Here is a 16,544-nt window from a genome sequence, read left to right as displayed (position 1 = left end):
AGACTCAGTAGAAACTGTCCAAAGGATGGGCAGACCCCACTTCTGGGTCTTAGGCCACACCCTACTAAGGTCTGTGAATAAAGTCTGGACAGAATGACACCTGGGGCTGAAGAGTGGAGCCACACCCACCACACTTTTTAATCCCTGAATTGCTGCAGGCGCTAGACACTAGCAGAGGTTTTTTCAGTGTCCAAATCCAACAAGAAATCAGCAGACAGAGGCTGCAGGAGGTAGGACTCAGGGAAACTTGGCATTTTAGGCAGACATTATTCTAGACCCAGTGTGAGTAAAATCCAGCCTAGGAGTGTAGCTTGATATTTCTATGTATACCTGGGCCTAGCAGAAGCAGCCATAAACTCTGGATTGCTTGTAGCTCCAGGAATGTTGCTGAGAGCCAGTCACAGGCTGTGTCCCCCACTGGTCTGCACCAGGTTACTGCAAGGGAGGTCCAGGGCTGGCACAGTGAGGACCAGCTGCGAAAAGCATCGGTGCAGGACCTAACAACCCTTGCTAGAGTGGTATCCTAATAAAAGGTTCCTCACACTGGGCCCAGCTGAGGCCAGTTCCACTCTCGGCAGTCAGCACTGGCACAGTGGCTCATTTGCATTGGATAGGATGGAACTTCACAGAGAGCCAGCCTGGGCACTGGATATCCTGATTTGCTGGGCTAGATTCCACAGGGGGAAGGGAGAGAGGCTTAGAGCATGGACATTTAATGTGTGGGTCCCTGTGAGTCTTTGTTGGATCTGGTCAAGGGGCTTAGCCAACTTTGGTGTGGAAGGCACACTCAGCCCCAGGAGAGGATTCTCTCAGTCTTCCTCCCCAAGACCAGGGTCTCACCAGCTGAAAGAAATTCTGCAGAGGGAACTGTTGGCCACAATCAGTCTGAACCTGCTGCTCACATTGTTTGGGAGAAATAAAATTTGAATATCCACCAGTGGCTGAGGGATTAAGCTCTGTTGTAGGGGCCACATTTTCTGTACTGAGCTCCTGACCAAGAGACCCCTGAACTAGGGGGTCCCACTAATGTCGTATTCCAATCCTAAGCTGACCTAACCCACCAAGCATGCAACCTGTAGAGATGTTGGTTGGGTGAGGCCAGTCTGAGACCACACTAGTCTTACTCAATGGGAAAACCAGGCAGCTGCAAGAGGAGGAGGAGCAGCTGAAAAGTGGAGACAAATATGAAAGAGCTTGGGGCATTTACAGAGCTGCTGTCATCTCTAAGCAGGAGGAAGCTTATCCTGATACAGAGGCTGGCCCCTCCCACACTACCCAGGCACAAAAAATGCAGACAGAAACAGCAAAAAGTGCAGTAGCTTCAGACAGCCCACAGCAGGTTACAAACAACAGCTGACACCAACTCAAGAAGATCTAGAGCCTACACAATTGGTAGTGGGTGGCAGAAAGAACCAACCCTAGACTCAGCTATATACACAAACAGCACATGCAAAGGTAGAGTCTAGCAAGCACCAGACACTGGGGAGAATAAATATGCCTAACAGGAAAGACATTACACAGTGTGCAATACACATGATCAAAGTTGACCCTTAGTGCCAGTCAGCCTAAAGGGATAATGGTACCCACAAGAAAACCAACTGCATTTAATACTTACATATATTAAGAGGGAAAATAGTATCCTCAAGAAGCATTCCTAGAACAAGGAAAACAGGTGGCCTGGAGGTCAGTGCCACCAAGCCCGTTTTCTTCATAAAGACACCATAAAAATTTCAGTCACATAGCTATACCTAATAAACAGACAAAATGGACAGAGAAATGCATCCCAAATGAATAAAAAAAATTCCCAGAAAAAGAATTGAATGAGATGAAACTAACCAAACTACCAGATGCAGAGTGTAAAATAATGATTTTTAGGATGCTCAAGGATCTTAGAGCAACAATGAATGGACATAATGAGTACCTAAATAAAGAAATAGCAAGCATCAAAAAGGACATAAAAATCATAAAAAGAACCAATCAGAAGTGACAAATACAATATCAGAAATGAAGACTTCACTGGAAGAAAACAGCAGCCTGAATGAAGCAGAGGATCAAATTAGTGATTTAGAGGACAAGATAAATGAAAGCACAGAAGCAGAGCAGGAAAAAGAAGAGACTGAAAAAGACTGAAAAAACTCTTAGAGAGCTCTGAGACAACATGAAGAGAAACAACATCTGCATCATAGGGGTTCCTGAAAGAGAAGAGAATGAACAAGGGATAGAGAACCTGTTTGAAGAAATCATAGCTAAAAACTTCCCTAAATTGATGAAGGAAAAAGTCACACAAGTTTAAGAAGCACAGATCTTTCCATTAAAGAGGAATCCATGAAGGCCTACACCAACACACATTATAATTAAGGTGCCAGAGTTAAGAGACAAAGAAAGAATATTAAAAGCTGCAAGAGAAAGTAGTTAATTACATATAGAGGAACCCCCATAAGGATCACGTCTGACTTTTCAACAGAAACACTTGAGGCCAGAAGGGATTGGCAAGAAATATTCAAAGTGATGCAAAAACAAGAACCTACAACCATGACTACTTTATCCATCAAGACTATCATTTAAAATTGAAGGAGAAAAAAAAGCTTCCCAAACAAAAAACAAAGCAAAAAACAAACAAACAAACAAAAAAAAACACTCAAGGAATTTATTACAACCAAACCAGTACTGTGAGAAATGTTAAGGGGCCTGCTGTAGAGAGAGCAAATGAAAAATAAATCTAAAAAAAAAGAGGTTTGTAGATTTAAAGAGTAAAATGGCAATAAACAACTACATATCAATAATAAACTTAAATGTAAATGGATTAAATGCTCCAATTAAAAGACATAGAGTAGCTGCATGGATAAGAAAATAGGACCTGTACATATGCTGTCTACAAGAGACCCACCTCAGAACAAAAGATATGCATAGGTTGAAAGTGAAGGGATGGAAAAAGTACTTCATGCAAAAGGAAATGAAAAAAAAAAAAGCTGGAATAGCAATACTTCTATCTGACAAAATAGACTTTAAAACAAAGGCTATAGTAAGGGATAAAGAAGGTCACTACATAATGATAAAGGAAGCTATCCAACAAGAGGATATAACCATTGTATATATTTATGTGCCTAATATAGGAGCACCTAAATATATAAAGCAGATTTTGATGGACATAAAGGGCAAGATCAACAGCAGTATTATAATGGTAGGGGATTTCAATACCCCACTAATATCAATGGATAGATCCTCAAGACAGAAAATTAACAAAGAAACAGTGACCTTAAACGATATGCTAGATCAACACAATAGATATCTTCAGAACATTTCACCCCAAAGCAGGAGAACATACATTCTTTTTAAGAGTTTATGGTATATTCTCTAGGATAGATCACATGTTAGGATACAAAACAAGTCTCAGTAAGTTTATGAAGATTGAAATCATATTAAGCATCTTCTCTGATCACAATGGCATGAGAAGAAAACAACTACACTAGAAAAACTGAAAAACATTCAAACACTTGGAGGCCAAATAGCATGTTGTTAAATAACAAATGGGTTAACAGTGAGATCAAGGAAGAAATAAACAATTTCCTTGAAACAAATAAAATGAACATATAACAACTCAAAATTTATGGAACACAGCAAAAATAGCCCTGAGAAGGAAATACATAGCATTTTGGGCATACCTTAAGAAGCAAGAAAAAGCTGAAAGAAACAACTTAACCATGCATCTAAAACATCTAGAAAAAACAACAACAACAAATAAAGCTCAGAGGAAGTAGACAGAAGGAAATAATAAAGATCAGAGCAGAAATAAATGACAGAGGCTAAAAAAATAATACAAAAGATCAATGAAAACAACAACTGATTCTTGGAAAAGGTAAACAAGATTGATGAACCTTTAACCAGACTCACCAAGAAAAAAAGAGAGATGACTCAAATAAATAAAATTAGAAATGAAAATGGAGAAGTAACAACTGACACAGTAGAAATACAAAGGATTTTAAGAAAATACTAGGAAGATCTATATACCAAAAAACTGGACAACCTATGTGAAATAGATAAATTTCTAGAAACATATAATCTTCCAAGACTCAATATGTAAGAATTGGAAAACCTAAACAGACTGATTACAACAAGTGAAATTGAAACAGTTATCAAAAAACTTTCAACAAACAAAAGTCCTGGGCCAGATGACTTCACAGGTAAATTTTACCAAATATTCAAAGAATTAAGACCTATCTTTTTCAAGCTATTTCAGGAAATTCAAGAGGAGGGAAGATTTCCAAGCACCTTTTATGAGGCAAGCACTATCCTAATTCCAAAACCAGGTAAAGACACTACAATGAAAGAAAACTATAGACCAATATCCCTGATGAACATAGATGCTAAAAGTCTTAACAAAATATTACCAAACCAGATCCAACAATACACTAAAAAAGTCATACATCATGATCAAGTGGGATTTATTCCAGGGCAGCAAGGCTGGTACAATATTTGCAAATCAATCAATGTGATTCATCACATAAAAAAAGGAAGAATAAAAATCACATGGCTATATCAATAAATACAGAAAAAGCATTTGATAAAATTTAGCAGCCATTTATGATCAAAACTCTCAGCAAAGTGGGAATACAGGAAACATACCTCAACACAATAAAGGCCATCTATGACAAACAAACAACATCATACTCAATGAACGAAAGTTAAAAGCAATCCCCTTAAGATCAGAAACAAGGCAGGGGTGCACCCTTTCACCACTCTTATTCAACATAGTTCTGGAAATTTAAGCCACAGCAATCAGACAAGAAGAAGAATTAAAAGGCATCCATATCAGAAAAGAAGTAAAACTATCATTATATACTGATGACATGGTACTGTACATAGAAAATTCTAAAGTCTCTGTCAAAAACTACTAGACCTGAGAAATGAATTTAGTAAGGTTGCAGAATAAAAATTAATATTCAGAAATCAGTGGCATTTTTATGCACCAACAATTAAGTGTCCAGAAGAGAAATTAAGGAAACAATCCCCTTCACTATTGCAACCAAAAATATAAAGTATCTAAGAGTAAATTTAACAAGAAGGCAGAAGACTTGTATCAGAAAATTATAAAACATTGAAAAAAAAATCAAGGAAGATACGAACAAATGAAAACATATACCATGTTCATGGATAGGAAGAATAAACATCATTAAGATGTCTATATTACCCAAAGCAATCTATGGATTTAATGCAATTTCTATTAAAATACCAATGGCATACTTCAAAGATATAACAGATATTCCAAAAACTTATATGGAACCAAAAAAGAAAACAGCCTCAGAAATCTTAAAAAAGAAGAATAAAGTGGGAGGTATCATACTTCCTGATATCAAGTTATACTACAAGGCCATAGTAATCAAAACAGCTTGGTACTGGCATAAGAACAGGCATACAGATCAGTGGAACAGAACAGAGAACACAGAAATAAACCCACACCTTTATGGTCAATTGATATTTAACAAAGGAGGTAAGAACATACAGTGGAGTAAAGACAGTCTCTTAAATAAATAGTATTGGGATAATTGGACAGGTATTGGCAAAAAAATGAAATGAGACCACCACTTACACCATTCACAAAAATAAACTCAAAATGAATAAAAGACTTAAATGTAAGTCGTGAAACCTAAAATGTCTTGGAAGAAACCATAGGCAGTAAACTCTCCAATATCTCTTTGTAGTAATATTTTTGCTGATTTATCTTCATGGGCAAGTGAAATAAAGGACAAAATAAACAAATGGCACTATATCAAACTAAAAAGTTTTAGCACAGCAAAAGACACCATTAACAAAATAAATAGACAACCCACACAATGGTTGAACATATTTGCCAATATGTCTAATAAGGGGTTAATAAACAAAATTTATAGAAAACTTCTAAAGCTCAACACCAGAAAGGTGAACAATCCAAATAAAAAATGGGCAAAGGACCTGAATAGACACTTCTCCAAAGAGGACATACACATGGCCAACAGGCATATGAAAAAATGTTCAAGGTCACTAATCATCAGAGAAATGCAAATTAAAAGCACAATAAGATACCTCTTCACATCTGTCAGAATTGTGCTCATTAGCAAATCAACACAGAATAAGTGCTGGCGAGGATGTGGAGAAAAGAAAACCCTCCTGCACTGCTGGTGGGAATGCAGACTGGTGCAGCCACTGTGGAAAACAGTATGGAGTTTCCTCAAAAAATTAGAAATGGAACTGCCTTTTGACCCACCTATCCCACTATTAAGAATATATTCTAAGATTACCAAATTACTGATTCAAAAGAAGATATGCATCCTAATGTTTATTGCAGCATTGTTTACAATAGCTAAGATGTGGAAACAGCCCAAGTGTCCATCAGTGGACGAGTAGATTAAAAAGCTGTGGTACATATACACATGGAATACTATGCAACTGTGAAAAAGAATGAAATCTTATCTTGATGCCATCTTATGATGGCATGGATGGACCTGGAGATTATTATGCTAAGTGACATAAGCCAGGCAGAGAAAGACAAATATCATATGATCTCACTTATATGTGGAATCTAATGAACAAAATGAACTGAGGAACGGAATAGAGGCAGAGGCGGGCTCACAGGGAGCAGAGAGAGAGCTGTCAGGGGGAAGTGGATGAAGGGATGGGATCAGAGAAGGTGAAGGGATTAGTGAAATTATATATACATAACACAGAGATACAAATAACAGGATAGCAAATCCCAAAGGGAAGGGGAGAAGGAGTTAGGGCTAGGGGGGCAAAGAGGTGGGTAATGTGGGACCCAGGGTGGGGGTGAGGGAGTTTTATTGAGTGGGACAGTTGAATCCATGTTAACACAATAAATTAAAATGAAAAAAATGAAGCCAATGGAGGTTTCAGAAAAAATATTATAAGTTAAAAATGCTTTTAATACACCAACCTATTAAAAATCATAGCTAGGCTAGCCTACCTTAAAGATGTTTCAAAAACAATATCCAAATATTGCTGACAACACAATACATGTAGAGTTGGTTGTTTACTCTCATGATCATGGCTGACTGTACTGCACTCACTGACCCTACTAGAATCACAAGAGTATCACATCACATATCACTAGCCTGAGAAAAGATCAAAATTCAAAATTTGAAGTATGATTTCTACTTAATGCAAATCATTTTTGTACTGTTGTATAGTTGAAAAATCAAAGTGGAACCATTATAAATCGGGACTCTCAGCATAAAGATCAGTATAGGACATATAATATCCTTGTCCCTGATATAAAATGGAGCTTTGAATACTATAAAGTGAATCTCATTATCAATATTAATTTGTCATTGTTTTATTTTCTTTAGCCTGTGAACTCTTGTCAATATACAAAGGAGGATTATGATTGATTGTACTTGATTTCAATTAAGAATTTATTGTATCTGTTGAAAACTAGAAAGATAACTTCTCTATTGTTTATTATGGTTAAAGCCCTTATTGTCCCCATAGGTTTCTAACCCTAAATCTTAAATATTATTTTAGATTTTCAACCAATCTATTTTCTTTTCATTTCTCTTTCATCTCATTGGCATATATGACTATTCTCCCCTCCCCCAAGTTATGCTTTTAATTTTATCTATTATTATTTCTTACTATGGTTATCACAACAGACTAATCGGTTTTCTCTCCCTCAAATCCTTCTTCTGTTAGAATGATTTTCAATGTACAAAATGTATCATATAATGTCACTGCTTAAAACCATTGAACAGATTTTCAGTATTATAGGATAAAGTCTTTTTGGGACAGTCAAGGTCTTTCATGACTTCCAATTTTATTTTTTGCCAGTGAGGCAAATTTATTCTGCAATATAGACATAATGTACAGCTAACAGTTTCCAAATACCCCTCCATGCTGGCTCCTGTCTCTTTAACTCTGTGCATATTCACTTCAACTTCCCCTCTTTAGCATCTCTTGTTAGAAGTTTCCGTAACTGCTTGAGAAGATCTAACCACTTCTTTCTTTGAGCTCCCACTAAGCCAAGTACATACTTTTTATTTTTATTTATGGTTTGTGTGTGTGTAAATGTAATTTATTATTTTATTACAAGTATCTTTTGACAGGCCTGTCTTTCTTACTACAGTATGATTTTATGAGGTCAGGTGCCTGGAGCATGATAGGAACATAATAAGTCTTTGATTAAGCAATGAAGGAATAAAAAAAGAAAATTAAGAAGGTAAAATATCAGTACTTCCTCCACTTGGGTCATCCCTATTTTTATCCCTTTTATTTCTCTTTCCTTCTGTCTTCCTTCCTAAGAATTTGGGGATTGTAGAAGCCAGATGCCTAGAAGAGAGCAGGACTCTGGAACTGCCTCTCCTCTTAAAGTCTGGCTCTCATCCCTTTTACTTCATTCTTTTATCAAAATGGACTTGTGTTATATGATAATCACTTAAGATCTTGTTTAGCAGCTCCCAAATTTGATGAACAGGTTTAAGAGCATGAGTGGATCCAAGGCCCTAATGAGGTACCATAAAAGCACGATTAAGCACCACATTCAAACTTGGAGTTCGACTTGCTTCTGCCACTTAATAACTGTATAACCCAAGGCTAGGTAGTTATCCTTTCTAAAACCCATTTACCTCACCAGTAAAATTGAATCATCACAGCCATACCTTATAGGGTGATTGTGGGGATTAGAGATAATATATGTAAATGATTTGTCTAGGATGAAAGTCCTATACTAGCCCCCTCCTGTTGAAATCTTGGCTATGGTGAGAAAACAACAAAGAGGTAATAGGGCACAGAACTATGGAAAGCATTTTAGTTTGCAATGAGCTCACAAATAAAGCCCAATAAATATTTTTAATTGTCTAGGGCAAATTTTCATAAATACCAGAACCTCTACAAACCTCTCCACATCTCATCTTTCACTCATAACCAGATGAATTCATGAATTAGTACAGTGGTTCTCAAACTTTTGAAGTTAGGGCGCATTTAAAATCCTACAAATAATTGTAGGTGCACTATATACATATTTCTGAAAAATATGTTATAATAATTAAATCAAATATTAAAGAAAAAATATAAAGTCAAACATGCTTTTATTGTAATTAAACAATGACAAAATTAAATTCATTCTGACATTAAAAAACATTTTTGATACATTTTTTGTTATGCTCTTTACAATTTGTTAAAAAGGGGTTAAAAATAAAAAAACGACAAAAAGTTATCTTTTTATATATATAGATACATTCTGAGTAAGATTTAGTAAATTCGGCAAGTCCCAGCACAAATATGTTTTTTCATTCTTGTGTTTATGAGAAACATGAGCCTGATGTGTCCTAGCGATTTCTTCAGTGTTTGGGCATATATTTGAAAGGCAAATTCCTGTTTCCTCATCAGTACATTGCAGAATTCCTCTCTTTTTACTCTTAATTGTGCTGAGGGTAGAAAATCCTAATTCACATAAATAGGATGTTGAAAATTGTAGTAAAATGTTCAAAGCTTTTTTAGATATTGTCACATATTCTTCTTTCATAGAAATCCAAAAGGCTTCAAGAGACAATTTTTTATGTTTAATCATCAAACCAAAACCCCCACCATACGTATCATCTTAACTTTACACCAAACAAGGATAGATGAAACTTGCCTCCAGTCTTTCTGGGGAACATGGGGGGTAGTGTAAACAATCCAGCACCACAGCTTAACAGCCTTTTGCAACATAATCAGGCAAGTGAGTTAGGGGGTTGGGCAGACTGTCAGCTTACAGTCAATTCCCCACACCTCTGTCCCCCAAAAATCTAAACTCCAAAACCCTGTGATTTTTTGGTCCCCAACAGGCACATATTTCTCTGGAATATCATAGGGCGCACCTGGAAATCTTCTAGGGCGCACCAGTGTGCCCTGGCACACACTTTGAGAACCACTGAATTAATGTTACACATTAATTTTAAATTTAAGCTATGCATTTCATATTTTATGAAAATTTTAGATTGTTGATGTTTTTAGTTTTTACATGTTTTGACTTATAGTTCTTTCAAAGTACCAAAACATTTGCCTATGTTTTATAAATAGACATTCATTTGTGTTAGGTTTGAATTGCCTCATATCTTTGAAAATTAGTATATTAAATAAAACTCTCTTGGGGTGAGTAAAATTTAAATTCACAATAAGTTGGAATCATGAGCCTGAGTGTACAATATACAATCAGATAGTATAATTTAACAATAGAATAATTACATTTCCTGACTTTAAACTCCATTTGGTAGTGATGGGAGATATTCAACTCTGTCTTAAAAATGAACCCACAGTTATTGGAATCAATACTCGGGGCATCAGCTGTTGGGATTTCCCTCCACTGTCATCATTAAGGCTTTGTATGAACTGAAAATATGGAGGTTGAATTGACGCCTTGGTCCTTTACTTGGTTTTTCTTCTTTTATGTTTCTTTCTGCCTGGTGATGTGTGAGAGAGTAGATGCATGTGCAGAAAGAGGCTTTCCTCTTCACAGGCAGAGGTAGTATGAATTTTACTTAAGCCTTAAATGTACATTTCTGTGTAATATGTATATGACTGGGGATGATTTTTTACCTCTCCTCTGAGGAGGAAACACTGTGGTCCCTACTTTCCTTGTTGAGAATATCTCTGGAACAGCTGGAAAACTCCTCTGTGGGCCTTGAAGGTGGAGGGCATGTTGTACAGGCACATAAAACCATAGGTCGGACTAGAGTCATGAACCCTGGACTTGGTTGCAGGATAAATAGTAAATCTAATATATTCTATCAAAAGTAATAACTAATTATTAAAAATTTTCCACAGAATTGCAATATTACATTCTATAAATATATTAAATATAAGCCTCTAGTTTAATTTTTGTTATTTTCCTTATTGCAAAAAAATTATCACCTGGGTCATGGGCATAAACCTCCGATCTCCTTTATAACCTAGCTCTCAAATTTACAGAAATTGTACTCACTTGCTGCCATCCTGCTGGACACTATCTGGTCTTCACACTGATTTCTATCATTCATAATAAATACTTGTAATTTCTCACTAGTTATTGACCAGGACCACAATGCTAATTATGCCATGAATGTGTGGCATTCCTACAGATGGTTTGTTCAATGATAAACTTTAGGGAGATTTATAGGTATTTTATCTCATAATAGAACTAGAGTAAGATCGTGATGGTATGGTAGAGACTTGAAGGGGTCAGAACAGCTCCGCTATGTCTGAGAAAATTCTAGATGCAGATAGTCCTGCAAGTTAAAAAAGAAAATCTAACTAGATAGATAGAATACAATACCCAGAGAATTCAGTGTTAAGCAATAGGTTACTAACTAGGTAAAAGTGAGAAAAGAATAAATAATTGTACAGACATCTATTTTTAAGTTTATTTAGTTGCTTAGTGAGAGTCCCTTCTACTGGTAACAATATCTTCCAGATATTCTTTTCTGGAACAGTCCCAATCCAATGGGCCCACACCCACAGTCCATGGAATTGCAGAGGCTAACTTTAACTTGCCTCCAGGTGTGGGCTTGAGACTCAGAGGCTTGGCCAATAGAAATACTACAAATGAAATTACCCTGCATTTTGGTATAAAATATATTTGCTTGGTTTACTATATTGGTGGAATGAAAATCCTTGGCACTTGTGGAGAGCGCCTGCCTTAGAATGAGATCAACACAGAAGACAAGGTCAAGGGCCAAAAAGAAAGGCAGTATATGGATGAAATCCTTCAAGTCCCTGGCAGGACCTAACCGTCAATTTCATCCCTTTGCTTTAGCCAATAAATCCTCTTTTTAAATTTAAGCCAAATGTAACCAATAATACTATCTTCTTTAGTAGTTTTTAAAACAAGTCCATCGGCCAAATAATTTGAATTCAGGCAATATCGGGAGACGTGGTTGGGTAGAAATAAAAAGAATGGAAATCTACTAGCATACACAGGTCATGGGTCCAGGGATAGGAATATCAAGTTTGTTAATAGAGAGGGAACAGAAAGAGCAAAGCAGGTTCTAGTCTGGAAAGATTGGGGCTGTGGTTCATTGGAACAAAGTATCATCCAGTAATCAAAACAGAGCTGTGTCTGGGCCCAAGGTCAGAGTTCTAGGGAATATGAAACAATCCTAACTAGCAGAAATGGAACAAGCATTGAAGTGTGAGACAAGGTGCAAAAACACCTGATTGTTGAGCTTGGGTTCCTTTTAAAAAGGATTGCATTGTACCCAGAGCAAAGCCAGAAATCAAGTACACAGTTGAGAGTACAATATCTCCTGCTAGGGGCAAAGCAAGAATGTGGGGTCAAGGTAAGCAGTGGGGTTGATAGGAGAGGAGAGGAAAGAAGAGATTGGAGCACAGGGGACGTGCCTGTTTAGCAACATTAGGTACAGTGGTTTTATGGCCAATAATGCTTTTAGAAGCTACAAATTTTTTTAATTTATTTAAAATTAAGAAAGAAAGCAAACTTTTAGGTTGAAATTATTTTATATACCACATTAATATTAATATGTTTATCTTTATACCCATGTCATCACAAAATATAATTTTGTACATATATATATTTTTTGTGCACATATATTTATTATTTCATTTTTTAATAGAAGAGAGCCACAGAAGCAAAAGTATTGAGAGCCCATGAAAGACATGACACTGCCTTGTCTTGGGCACTTGGACAGACTCTATGGTTGGCAGCCCCAAAGTTCTTCATAGTCGCCCATGCCTTGGTTTTTTCTACTAGAAAAGCTGGAAGACTAGAAAATTTACTTTTGCAGATTCTCTTGCAGTTAGGAGTGGCATGTATTGAGTTACAACTAATGGAATATATATCTGTATATAAAAATACTCACATGGTACTTATGTTTGGAAAAACATTTTTAAAAAGAAAAAGGTAGTTCTGGTTCCATTGCTCAAGAAAATAGCTGACCCATAGTAAGTATTCAATAAACAATAGCTAATAATAATAATAAAAAGCAACAATAATTTCATTATTGAAAAGATCACAGAACAGAGAAGAAGGTGATGACTGCCAGCATTAATTTCCTATTTCCCACTTGTTCCTTGGATTCACAATGCATTGGCTACCATGAAAACAATAATGGTCACAAAGATTTCCCTTAATGATAGCATGCATGCCCTAGAAACCAGCAGATGGTGCTCACTGTAGCCAATCACATTTCAAGCCCCCAAAAGACTGGCTGACTCAGAGAGAGATGTTTCATGATAAGGACTAAGGCCATAGTTTGTCATAGGGCTTTTGGACAATGATAAAACCCTAAGGGCTGAATTATGAGGTAGCACGTGTATTTTGTATGCTGTTGCCATTCAGAATTAATGTGGGTGTTTGTGATATTTGCTGTCCAGTCTTTATTAACTCTGTATGGTCGGAGAGGACCTGGTCAGCGATGCTGATAAAAAAGAGTGAGTTGACCCTGAAATATGTCATCTATGTCTATTTCATGGAATCTAAAGTTCCTTAAAATGTTTATCAATGGCATGCTCTGCTTATCATATTCCACCTTCTTCCTTTCTTTTCTTTCTTTCTTTCTTTCTTTTTTTTTTTTTAATTCAGTGAGAGGAGGGGAGGCAGAGACAGACTTCTGCATGCACCTTGACTGGGATCCACTCTGCAAGCCTAGGGGTTGATGCTCTACCCATCTGAGGTATTACTCCTTTGCTCAGCAACTGAGCTCTTCTTAACACCTGAGGTGGAAGCCATGGAACCATCCTTGGCCCTGGAGGCCAACTCACTCCAATTGAGCCATGGCTGCAGGAGGGGAAGAAAAAGAGTAGTGAGAGGGAGCGGAGTGGAGAGCAGATGAGTGCTTCTCCTGTGTGCACTGACAGGGAATTGAACCTGGGACGTTCACATGCCAGGCGACACTCCAGCACTGAGCCAACCGACCAGGGCCATTCATCTCCTTCCTTTTAATTCTCTTTCTTTCTCATCTAGACCATATGTTTTTTCATGTTATCCATGGCTCACAAACATTTTTTGATTCTTATTACTTACATTAAAAAAAAAAACCCACACATCCTCATAAAATTCAAATCTTTCCACAGTTAAGTGCCAATCTAATCTTATGTTTCACTTCACCTCTATCAACATTTTCCTCTCCAACCATTTGGTTCTCTTGAATACACACGATGTTATGTCACAGTGTTTGGAATCCCCTTTCCAACATTTAGTTCTCATTTATGCCTTACTGATTATTCTGTGCCCAATTCAAGTTCTCCTCTGAACTGTTATGGGTTTACGCCTAATTTTGTGATATATGATATAATTGCATTTAAGGGGGTGATGTATATAAACTTATTAGTACAGTACAGAGCAGAAAAGAAGAAAAAGATGGTTTTAAATGTTATTTGCTTTCAACATTTATATTTTGAATCTCCTTAGCAAAGATAGAAGTACTTTGAGGAGATTTTGGATATCTTATTTTTCTTGTATACCTCACAGTGTACAATACTGCATAGTAAATACTTGGTGAGATAACAAATGCATTCTCAAGGACTGTGGTTTTTAAAGTGGAGTTTAGGGAACCTTGCAGGTTCCTAACACACTTTCAAGTAATCTGTGAGTTCATAATAATACTAAAATATTATTCCCTGTTTATATTCACATAAGTGTAGTGTACAATAGAGTTTTCCAGAGGTTGTATCATTGGAAAAAATGTAAAACTAATACTTTTCTCAGTATTTTTGGTTTTGGTTTTAGAAATATAGTTATTTTTTACAAAAATATGCCATATATAGTAGTCATATGTAATGGGTTTATTATAGTCATCTTTAAATAAAAAAATAGATATGTATTTTTAATTGAATTTAAATTTTAGTAAATATTGATAGATATAATCCTTGGCAGCAAAAGCTTTTTTGAGTCCCTAATAATTTCTAAGAGTATAAAACAGTTCAAAATGTGAGAGACCTGCTTCTCAAGCAGAGTTTATACACTGCTGCAGAAACTCGTTTCAGAAAGGAGAAAAGACAGGACCAGGCATGGTGAAAGGGATAATGGAGATACCCTCAATTCCTGCTTATTGTTTAGAAAGTGGACATGCATTGGACAGTGAACTCTGAAGATTTCCTGTGAATGATAAGATATTATGGAAGTCAAAATGTCTTCCATACAGATAAATTAAGTTTAGTTATTTGCAAACTGCTGCTTCCCTCAACATTTTTTAAGTCCCCTAGTATATACTTTAGCTATTTCTATGGATTAGAAATGTATATAAATGATTTTCTAATCTCATTAATACTGATAAAAGAATTCCTTTCATTTACCAGCTTCTAACATTATCTTACCATTTCAAGAGATAGAATATAGCATTGCCTGTTTGGAAACACTACATTGATACTAACATTTGTTGAATGTATGTATGACTCAAGTATTCTTCTACTTCTCTACACATTAATTTATTCAACCCCTTAGAAAATTAGCATAGTAAACCCTCTTCTTCATATTTTACAGATGAGGAATACAAATAATGTATAGATTTGATAATTAACTAAAATTGCTCAGCTAACGTTATATGTAAAGTTATAGAGCCAAGATTCACACATGGCAATCTGGCTCTGGAACAATCTAGCATGCAATGCTATCTTGGAGAATTTGTTAAAATTTAGCTTCTCCCTTAAGAAAAAAAAAAGTGGGCCAAGATATTCTCTAATTGATGAAATTAATTTTGATTATAAGCCCTTTAAATGACTAACATGGGAAGTCATTTTAATTGTTATGATATTAAATATTATAGGTCTATAAATAAGCTATCATTGCTGAGAGGTGTACATTTTTGCTCTTTGTTGATTTTGAATCAATCTCAACTGGGTGGCTCTCAAATTTTACAAATTTGTTACAAGCTATCAAAAATAAGCATAAATTCTAAAACCTTGCTTCTAGTATTGTCTTAATTATTTCTAACTCCCCAAATAATGGGTTAGGCTGTTAAAAGTGAGAAGCTGTGACTGGGTACTTGCATAAAGAAGAGATAATTGGTATACAAAGTTGGCGCAGGAGTGGAAAGGCTAAGAAGTGCAGGGTCAGAGATGATTGCATTACAGATGAGCAAACCTGGTTGCAAAATTGCAACCAGAGCTCAGGGTCCAGAAAGGTTAAATGTGAATATCCATTCTTTTCACAGCTGCTATAAAGACAAATCCAGGCTCTGGTATGGCCGGAACTTCTTTTTGGGGTAGGTCAGTAAAATCTGAGACAAATGATAGAATCCTGCAGTCTGTAGGGTGTGACTTGCTTTTCTAAGCAAATGTTTATATGGGTAATCAGCTCCACACATGCAATTAATTAATTTAAAAATTATACATCAGAATTTTATTAATCAATCTGATTCATCTTTTCACAAAGTTCATTCAACAAAGACATTGTTTTTCATTTGTGAGTTATTATTTAAGGCCTCAGATATTTAGTGACTAATGCTGCAAGTCTGCCAGATGTGCTGTATCAGCTTCAGCTCCCCTTGGCCTTGTCTTGTGAAGCCTTCTGGGTATGAACCTCTGGAACATGCAGACTGTTAGCTTAAGGAGTGTGAGATGAGCCCAGAAAAGGGCTCAAGGTTTTG

This window comes from Saccopteryx leptura, chromosome 4 (assembly GCF_036850995.1).
Source record: "Saccopteryx leptura isolate mSacLep1 chromosome 4, mSacLep1_pri_phased_curated, whole genome shotgun sequence".
Lineage (NCBI taxonomy): Eukaryota > Metazoa > Chordata > Mammalia > Chiroptera > Emballonuridae > Saccopteryx > Saccopteryx leptura.
This window is presented reverse-complemented; position numbering follows the sequence as displayed.